Below are 10,609 nucleotides of genomic sequence, written 5' to 3'. Positions count from 1 at the left end.
TAGGTCTGTTTTGATGTAGACAGTGAGAGAAAAATATGATACTGGAAAAAGTGCTTGGTTAATCTTTTTGGTCAGGTGTTCATGGGCCTTTCCAAATAAGGTCTCAGTAAAACTTTCAAGAAACTGTCCATTAAGTTCCTGTACTTTTTGGGCTGGCCCGGTGGCGCACTGGAGAGTGCGCCGCTTGGTAGTGTGGCGGCGCTCCTGCCGAGGGTTCGGATCCCATGTGGAGACTGGTTCCCGCTCACTGGCTGAGCGTGGTGTGGGCGCGACACTGAGGGTTGCGATCCTGTTGCCGGTCAGTAAAAAGGACAAAAAGGGAAGAAAAAAAAAAAAAGTTCCTGTACTTTTGGTTCCATTCATCTTGCCTATTGTCCAATGAGGCTATCTTGACAAAGGTGTTAGTCAGACAGTAAAAATACCCAGATCGCATAAATATGAATAAAGATGTAGCTTGAACCTGTGAAATAAAGGTGGCAACAAGTTTGCTCTTTCAGTAAAAATGCTTTAGTCGTCTTAGCTGTGATCCAGACTATCTTTGGGGTAAATCCTCCCTGATCTTTGTTTTCTATGATACTTATTGCTGTTATTTAATCTCTGCAGATATTGCATAGTGAAGCAGAAAAACCTTACTTATCTGTATCTCCATCTCTCTCCTCACTTTTAAGGCCTTGCAATTATACTTCTCATGTTGTGCAGAGCATTTCCACAAGGCCATACTGTCCACCAGAGATTCAAAAGCAATGTAGCCCCTTCCAGCCTCTTCGCCGTTCCCAGTTCCCCTGGCTTGCCAGGGTAGGTTGTGGTAAAGCGAGACCTAAGGCAGAGGGTATCTTGGGAATTGGGGAGAAAGTCAGCACCAAGAGGCCCTGGAGGAAAATCAGATCCTGGGCCAGAAGTGGTCAGTGCGGGGAAGTGAGGCTGTGACTGGGTGTCCGGGCAAAAGACACCAAAACCAAATAAGCTCCCAGAATTGTGGAAGTGCAACAGAAGCCCACATCAGGATGTGGGAAAGCAGTCAAGACAAAGGGAAGAAAAGGTCTGGAGAAGAAACACAGATGGGCTGGCTCAGCAGCTGTGGATGTTTGCAATGACCAGGTGCAGTCCAGCTGCCTGTGCGGCAGGTGTCTGAAAGGAGCCATTTAGACACCAGCACCCTTCTCTTCAGATACTTCTCCTCCGTCTCCTGCTAAAAAATTAAAAAAAAAAAAAAAAGCCCAGCCTGCATTTATCTTAACGTATAGCCCGATTATCTTCCCTAAGCTACTCTTCACCTGTTCCTGAGGCCCCAGTCAGACTGGTTGTCTTGTCAATTCAGTCTTCCTAATGCCCTTGAACTTGTCCCATTGTTTCCTTACCACCCCGTTCAAGTCCTCCACGTGTCTTATCAGGACCCTTCCATCAGCTTACTATTTATCTCCCTACTTCCAGGCTCTCCCTCTTGCATAGGCTTCTATATACCACCAGAGTTTTCTTCCTAAAACCCAGTTCTGTTTATATTCTTTCAGCAAAACTTTTCTGTGGCTCTCTGTCAATAGGATTTAATCTAAACTCCTTAATGTGGCTTTAAAATTCTTCCAGAGTCCAACCCTCATCTTTCAGACGTCCATCCTGTTCTCCCCACATATCTACTCTGCTGCTGTCACCACTGTTTTTCCCTATGACACCAAATGCTTTCATTTAATATACCAAACCCGGAGCACAGATGGCTTCTAATGAATATTTTCATCTTCCCAGTGGTTAGAGCAGCTCTTTGAACACAGGTGAAATGGGACAGTTCATCCATTTCAAGTATATACTTCAATGGTTTTTAATATATTCACAGAGTTGTGCAATCATCACCACAACCAAATTTTAGAAAATTTTCTAAACAAAACCCCATACTCATTCACCGGTCCCCTCCCCAGCCCTAACCACCAGTCCACTTTCTTTCTCTTTTAATTTGCCTGATTTACATCTCACATAAATGGAATCCCACAATACGTGGTCTTCTATGTCTGGCTTCTTTCCCTTAGCACAGTGTTTTCAAAGTTAACCCAAATTGTGATATGTATCAGCACTTCATTTCTTTATATGAGTTGATGGACATTTGGGTTGTTTCTACTTTTCAGCTATTACATATTATGCTGCTATAAACATTGTGTACAGATTTTTGCATGGACGTATGTTTTAATTTCTCTTAGGACTCCTAGGAGTGAGTGGAACATCTGGGTTACATGGTAATTTCATGTTTAACTTTTAAGGAACTACCAGACTGTTTTCCAAAGCTGTGGCATGATTTGACATTCCACCAGCAGTATATGAAGATTCTAGTTTCTGCACATCCATATCAATATTTGTTATTATCTATCTTTTTGATGATAGCCATACTAATGGGTGTGAAGCGGCATCTCGCTGGTTTTGATCTGCTTTTCCCTCATGACTAATGATGTGTAGTGTCTTTTCACACACTTATTGGTCATTTCTATATCCTCTTTGGAGAAATGTCCACTCAGATCATTTGCCCAGCTTTAAAATGGATTATTATATGTCTTTTTAAATTATTAGGTTGTAAGTGTTCTTTAAATATTCTGGATACAAGCCCTTTATCAGATATATGATTTGCAAATACTTTCTCCCCTACTGTGTTTATACTTTCTTTTTTTTTCTTTTTTTATTATCTTTATACTTTCTTGAGGGCACTGTTTGCAGCACAGAAGTTTTAAATTTGAATGTGGTCACATTTATCTATTTTTCTTTTTTCCTTTTTGTCTTTTTCTGTGTCCGGCAACGGATCGCAACCCTCAGTGTTGCCCCCATACCGGACCGGGACCGGCAACGGGATCGCAACCCTCGGCGTTGCTCCCGCGCCCCGCTCAGCCTGTGAGCGGAACCAGTCTGTATGTGGGATCCGAACCCTCGGGAGGAGTGCCGCAGCGCTTCCCAAGCGGCGCACTACAGCAGTGCACCACCGGGCCGGCCCTATTTTTCTTTTGTTGATTGTGCTTTTGGTATTATATCTAAGAAATCATTATTTCACTCAAAGTCATGAAGATCTACTCTTATGTTTTCTTCTGGGAGTTTTATAATTTTAGCTCTTATGTTTAGGTTTACAATCCATTTTGAGTTAGTTTTTAATGTGTGATGTGAGTCATTTTTTAATGGATGCCATTGAGAGCAGAGGTTTTTTTATATCTGAAAAAAAAGCTTTCTGTGATATGATAACTTACAGTTCTCTGCACATTCAATTGAAAATACTTACTGAGTCGCTTTTGTAAATGTACACAGCAGTGAACTAATCCCTATGATAAAATGAAAAGAAATTGTAAGCACGATATAGCACATACTGGGCTACAGTACCTGGGCCAATTCAAACGAATTTAGGGTAAATTTATGATTGTTTCTTCAAAGAACCAGACTACTTGAGATTGAGTCTATTCGTAGAAAGATTATTGATTAACCTGGCATAGAAATTAATCTTTGCCTTAAAAACACATACCCCCCCCAAAAAAAACCCCAAAAACAAACAAACAAAAAAACCCAGGAACCCTAAATGGCTGAATCAGCAAACGGAGAGTAAATTCAACTTCTAGAAGTACATGTATTTTATATGTGCTTCACATAACAGTTACCATGTAACTTTACAAAGTTAAACAGAAAATCTCAAATGCTTTTTTCTTTTTGATGTCATACTCACAGTACTTAACTACATGGCCCACATTTATATTTCCATTAGCTATGCAATATATTGTTTTTCTCGGCATCTCTAGCATTTGCCTTTTGGAATAGAATCTGAAATCACCCTACACCATTGTCCCAGTCTGTTTCTGAGCAACACAAATAAAGTTCTGCAACTGGGGCTGGCCAGTTAGCTCTGTCGATTAGAGCATGGCCTTGCAACACCAAGTTCAAGGGTTCAGAGCCCCATAGTGGCCAGCTGCCAAAAGAAAAAGCTCTATAGCAGAGACAGCTAGTCAAAATGAACTATTCTCTTGTTGCTTCATAATGTAGTGTCCAATTGTGGAAGGCCATTCAGAGCCTTCCGAGGTCAACATCCGCTGGGGCAACTGCTCCCTGAGGTCTTCCTCAGAGTGATCGGTGTCTGTAGCCCAGAGAACTTTAGCCGTCTCCAAGGCCAGGCCGGTAGATCTATGAGCACTCTAGGCCCAAAGGGAAAAATAACAAACCTGCCAAGTCCACGTTCATCAGAGAAAGGCAAGTCCAAGACGCAGGAGTGGATGGCGAGGGAGGCCAGTGCTTCCAGTTGAGGAGCAGGGGCCCAGCAGGAAAGCCCTGTCCCAGCCTTCACTGTCACTGGTGTATAGGGGACCATCCTCACATCTTCCCAGTGAGCTAGAAAAGCTGCTCAGAGCGAGCATCTCATAGGATGGCCTCATCCGCAATCTACCCCGACACACTGCTCCAGATTCGTCTCCATCGTTTTTCTCCTTAAGCCTTTGCTGAGAGTGAAAGTATCATTTCTCTTCCCCTAAACACACCATTTATATTACCTCTGTGCTGTTTCTCCAGTCTTTCTCCACTCATGTAAGTCCTTCCTTCCCACTGCACAAGGCTTGCTTGCCCTGGTGATCCATCCTTGTCTCAAATCCTGTAGCAGCAAAGTTGGGATCACGAATCCAGCAGTTTATGACCGGCCTTACGGTTTGTCTGTCTCTTTAATATATTTTTTACCTCCTTAACTGTGTTGCAGGGGCAAAATTTTTACCCCAACTGTCTTAGTACTGGCATGGTGCCACCACTGGCTCTTAGAACTCCATATATGCTAGCTCACATTAATGCATATCAGCACCTTTTTTATTTTATCAATATACAATATAGTTGACTTTTGTGTCCCTTTACCAATTCCTCCTTTTCCTGCCTCCCTCCCGGCTCTTAGAACTCCATATATGCTAGCTCACATTAATGCATATCAGCACCTTTTTTATTTTAATTTATCAATATACAATATAGTTGACTTTTGTGTCCCTTTACCAATTCCTCCTTTTCCTGCCTCCCTCCCCTTCCTCCCCCCATCAGCATCATATGTCTTCACTTGCCTTAACAAAATCAAGGAATTGTTGTCATTTTTGTGTCTACTTTCCCAAACCCCCCCATTCATTTGTTTATTTACTTATTTTTATTAGCTCCCACAAATACGTGAGAACATGCAGTATTTCTCTTTCTGTGTCTGGCTTATTTCCCTTAATATAATTTTCTCTAAGTCCATCCATGTTCAGCACCTACTTTTAAATAGGAATAGTAGGAGTTATAAATACGAACAACTATTACAGATCAGACACCTAGAGTATCTCATTTAATGCTCAAAACAGTCCTATGAGGTAGTGACATTATTCCAATTTTCTAAGTTATAAAACTCAGCTCTAGAGAAATCGAATAATTTGGATGAGGTCACACAGCAGTGAGTAGTGAAGGTGGACTGTACCCAAGTCTAATTTAAATAAAAATTTTTTTTGCTTTTTTCCTCTTTGTTTTTGTTTTCTTCCTTTAATCTTTTTCCTTCTGTTTATTTTTCATGTCTGATTCTAAAGCTCATGATCACAACCACCATACCATGCTGCCTTCTGAAAACATGGATTGTGATTGTTAAGAGGTAGAAGTTGGAGGCTGCCTTGATCATTCCACTGTTACAGTACCTACATGTCCAGTTCTAATGTAAGCGATTGTGTGTCTGTCTTTCACACCACACTGTGAGTTCAGGCATGTAATCTTGTGTTTTCATCCAAGCATGCAACACACATTATGCACTCAGTAAATATACTTAGCTGCGGGGTGATCTTGGGCAAGTTATATAAGCTTTCTGTTGACTTAGTTTCCCCATCTGTACATTAGCCATGAAAACAAGTCCTACCTCATGATACAAGACTGAAACACCTTTATAGTTTTCTTTTTTTGTTTTTAGGTAAGGCATAAACACAAATTCTTTATTTTGCTCTCTAAGAGTATATGTTTGACATGGTCAATAAAATCTTAAAAATTTCTGGTTATTTAAAAAAGTTTCTTCAGTTGAAATCATTGATAAATTTGATGTCCCATGAGACCTCATGCATGCCACCACATATATGGCACACAAGAATATTTATTTATTTATGCATTTGTATGCTATAACCATCCTTAAAACCAAATAAATGCCTTGTTTTGAGAGGAAGTCTTTGCAATTGAGACCATTTAATATGTTGATTTCACTCAATGGTTTTAAGTCAGGTTATTTCTGATCTTACATAGGAAGTCTCCATTTCTACCACTTTTGAGTATTGACTGAATTAAGCTGTTCTTCATTCATGGACAATCCTGTCTATAGGCATACAATCTTAAAGCATTAGAGCTAGGAAAAAATAAGTTCAGTTAACCCGGTTCAGCCTTTCATTTTATAATTGAGAAAATTGAGAGGTGGGGAAGATAAATGGCCTCCTTATAGTCTTTATCAGTTATTCATTCTACATCTCCTGAAAAAGGATTTAAGGTAATCTACAGATTTAAGACAAGAGAATAGAAAATAAAATAAGATATAAACAGTGGCTGAATTTGGTCACAAATATATAGTTCTGGATGTCCATGCGGCAAAAGCGGAATGCATTCTTCACAAAATCCAAGGTGTCTCTGAGCTGCATCAGACAAATTACTTAAGTAAAGCAGAGTCCTACTCAGGGCTGAGAACAACACTCCAATCCACTGCATTTTTTATTAGAAAGCAAGCAACTGACTCCCAACCTGGTTTCTTTTTTCCATGCCTTCCAAGTCAGTTTTTAATTGCATATGAGAAAGATTATTTAAAAACAAAACATCCCTCCTATTTCTTTTTTTTGGGTGGAGAGTGGCTGGCCAGTATGGGAATCCCAACCCTTGACCTTGGTGCTATAACACTGTGCTCTAACCAAATAAACTAATCGGCCAGCCCCCATTTCTTATCGTTTCTTTTTGGAAACGATTGCTCTGTTACTCAGTGTCCCTTACGACATTTTTGTCCACTTGGTGCTATAACACTGTGCTCTAACCAAATAAACTAATCGGCCAGCCCCCATTTCTTATCATTTCTTTTTGGAAACGATTGCTCTGTTACTCAGTGTCCCTTACGACATTTTTGTCCATCTTGTTAACACCTTTCACACACCTGCATCTTATTACTTGGACCTGATCTGAGCTCTACAAGGGCAGGGAACTTTACATCTATAGGTCTTCTATGGCTATTTGGAGTGTGCCACAAACAATAACTGTCAAAACTGCTAAGCAAAGAGGAGAAGAATAAACAGAAAGGATAGAGATATTGTTGTGTACTCTTATCATCTGCCTATGAGCCATGTGACTGAAAGATGGTGGCTATGCAACTGCGTCTAATCTTCGATGTTTCATGTCCTTAAAGGCCTGAATAACAAAGGCTTATTTCAATTGTCAAAATACGAGGAGAAAGGACTTGATTTATTTTCAAGGGTAACTTCAAGGGGAATGTTGTTTTGCTTTGCTCCAAATGTTTGAAACAAAATATTTCAACATCTTTTGGCACTTAGTGCTTTGCATGTGCAGATTCACCTGATGGCTAAGTGTTTAAAAGGCTTCATCCAAAGCCCCCATTTGATCTGCTGCAAAACTGCCCAATGTTTAACAAAACCCCCTTTTTTCCCTTTTATTTCCTTCTCTCTGATGCTACAAACTGTTCTCCATATTTTTCCTTTCCTTACCTGCACCATTTCTGGCAGGATGGTGCTAATTTTTAAGCAACTTTGAGTCAATTCAGATAACATTTGACAACCATACAGGTGACTATGGAGTCACTTTTTCAAGTAATGGTTTGATTCCTAGAACCATTGTATAAATGAGGATCAAGATGATATCCCATGGAAACAAATGTCAGTATTTCTGTTCTACTCGAATTTGGAAGGAAACTAAAAGTCACCCACAAAAAACAACCCAACAGTCCTAATAGAGATGAGATAGTGCCTGTAAAGTGCTTACTGTAATTTCTAGTGCATATAAGTGCCTAGGATCATCTATTATTGTTATCATCATCATTTTAATTACTATATTCTCTCTCTAAACCACCAGTGGAAATAAGTGTCAGTAACTTATACACACACACACACACACAAACACACACACACACACACACACACACACACTCCCAAGTCCACAATAGGATGGTTACTTCTGTCTGTTGCATTTCTGTGTGCCGTACCTGGCTACTGAGTTGGACTGCCACTTTTTTGTACGTCAGGCACACTTTAAAAAGACTAAGCCATTGGGAAGCACATCTGTGCATAAAGTTTCTAGGACAGAGACTCTATCATTCTGAACAAGAGAGGAATTGTACTGGAATCTCCCTGAGGCTTTTTCAAATCATACCCTAGGCATCTCCAACTCCATGCTCCAAATCTGACCAGTACCACCCTCCTCTGAAAGGAAGGTGTATTTTTGGAGTTGAGAACCACTACAAAGAGAGTCACTGTTGACGGGAGTATGTTATGCTTGTCAACTAGCAGGTGGAAGCAAAAGAGAGAGAGAGAAAAGAGTTGACAACCCCAGGTGCCTAGGGCAACAGATCACATTTTGCAGGAAGTGGTTTTAGGGGTGTCCTGCTTTGCCATTTATTTCTAGTTCTTTTTCAGTCCCTGTTACTTTTAGGCAGATACAATATAAGGGACAGGGAGCAGAGGGAGAAAAGGATGAAAAGAAAGGCCAGCAATGACAATTTGAGGTTGGTTGTTTTTGTTGCTGGAGGGTTAATAAAGCTTTCTGGGTATAGGTTTAAATATGAATTTAAATCAGTTTCTAGGGACAGGCTTCATGCTAATAGCAAATGCTGCTCCCTTCCTTTTCCCTTTAACCTACTTTGGAATCCATCTAAAACCCTCCATTCAGCTGCCTAGTCAACACATGGCACAGATGCAACACGCGGGCATTCATCTCTGTGCAATTCGGCAGCCACTAGCCACGTGCAGCTGTTCTGCACTGGAGTTGTGGCGAGTCTGCATTGAGACGCGCTGTAAGTGTAAAAACACGCTAGATTTGGAAGACTTAGTATAAAAAAGAGAATAAAATAGCTCATCAATAATTTTACTATTACTTACATTTAATATAATTCCAAATAATTATATTAATTAAATGATAATTTTTGGATATATCATTAAGTAAAGTATATGATTAAAATTAATGTCACTTTTTTTCATTTTACTGCTTCTAATTTGAAGCTGCTTATGTGGCTTGCACTGTATTTCTATTGGACAGCGCTGTTCCAGAGTGTCACAATTGTGTCATTGCAGGTGCCTCAGCATTTGACTCAAAGATGATCAGCTGGGGGAAATGTGTCATATGAACACAATTTGAATATTACTCACCAAGCATTAAATCAGAATCACCCCATTTCCTTTCCCACTGCACTTTATGCCACAGCACTGCCAAACTGTTTCATACCTCCGGTGCCCGGGGTGGCCTTCAAAGCTCCACTGGGTCACCTTCAAAGCTCCTCTGTCACCCCATATAATGTCTTCCCTGTAATCACCGTCTTCACTGCATTATTTCTGTACCTATCACTGCACATTACACACTGCACTGTATTTACTTATAGGCCTGTCCCTGTCCACTGGGCTGGAAGCTTCTTGAGACTAGGGGCCATTTCTTACTTATTTTGTGCTCCTCACACTGGCACTTGGCCCTCAGTAGACGTGTGTTGAAGCTAAAAAAAAAAAAAGTTTCAATTATATTATGTTGAGCAGAGTTTGATTCAATTAGAGTGCGTATTTAGGAATTGCAACTGTCTGTAAACCCAGCCTTGTGGACTAGTGAGTATACTGAGTTACCGCGGAGTTTCAGCTTCTCTGTTCAACCGTGGTCCCACAGCCTTTTCACTGCATCACACTGCATGTACCCACATGCGTGCACGTGCAATGTCATTTCTTTTATTTCTTACAAAGGGGAAATATAATGCCATAGAATTCGCAAACACATTAAGAAATAGTTCTGGTTTGCTAAGTCATATCATTTATAGAATTTAATCAGAAGGAAGTCATTATGCTAAAAAGACAACAATACTACATCCCAAACCTAATTAGTTCATTCACTTATCTATCTGTCCACTGTGAATGTTATGTTATCAGCAGAGACAAATGAGTTTAATAGTATAAATACTGTAGACTTCATTAAATTTGGCAGTTTAATAATAATAAAAAAGAATACAGTGGCCCTAGATTAATTCACTTAACAGTAACTTAATTGTGATAATACACTATAATATGATGTGAAATTACCTGAAAAGGATTTTGTGAGATTCCCTCCCCCCCCCAAAAAAAAACAAATTTGTTCTTTTTTTGAGATGAAATCCTAATAATGCATTTACAGACTGGATTTTTGCCCTGTGAAACACACAAATAGAAATCAATGGCTTTTAGCAGAATCCCACCAAACATTATTTCAAATATTTTTATTACACTGCCTTGATATCTGTTAATAACAAAAATAAATGAAATCTCAGTTATCTTGATCTCTGTTAGCAGCAACTTCCTAACCACTTTGAGCTTGCCAAATATCTTAACAGTGTCATCTAACATTCTTCAACTGCTCCTCGTGAATCTTTAGCCCTTCTCTAACACTTGAATTCATTGGAAATCCTGCTGTGAGATGA

Source organism: Galeopterus variegatus, unplaced genomic scaffold (genome assembly GCF_000696425.1).
Source record: "Galeopterus variegatus unplaced genomic scaffold, G_variegatus-3.0.2 Scaffold3419, whole genome shotgun sequence".
Lineage (NCBI taxonomy): Eukaryota > Metazoa > Chordata > Mammalia > Dermoptera > Cynocephalidae > Galeopterus > Galeopterus variegatus.
This window is presented reverse-complemented; position numbering follows the sequence as displayed.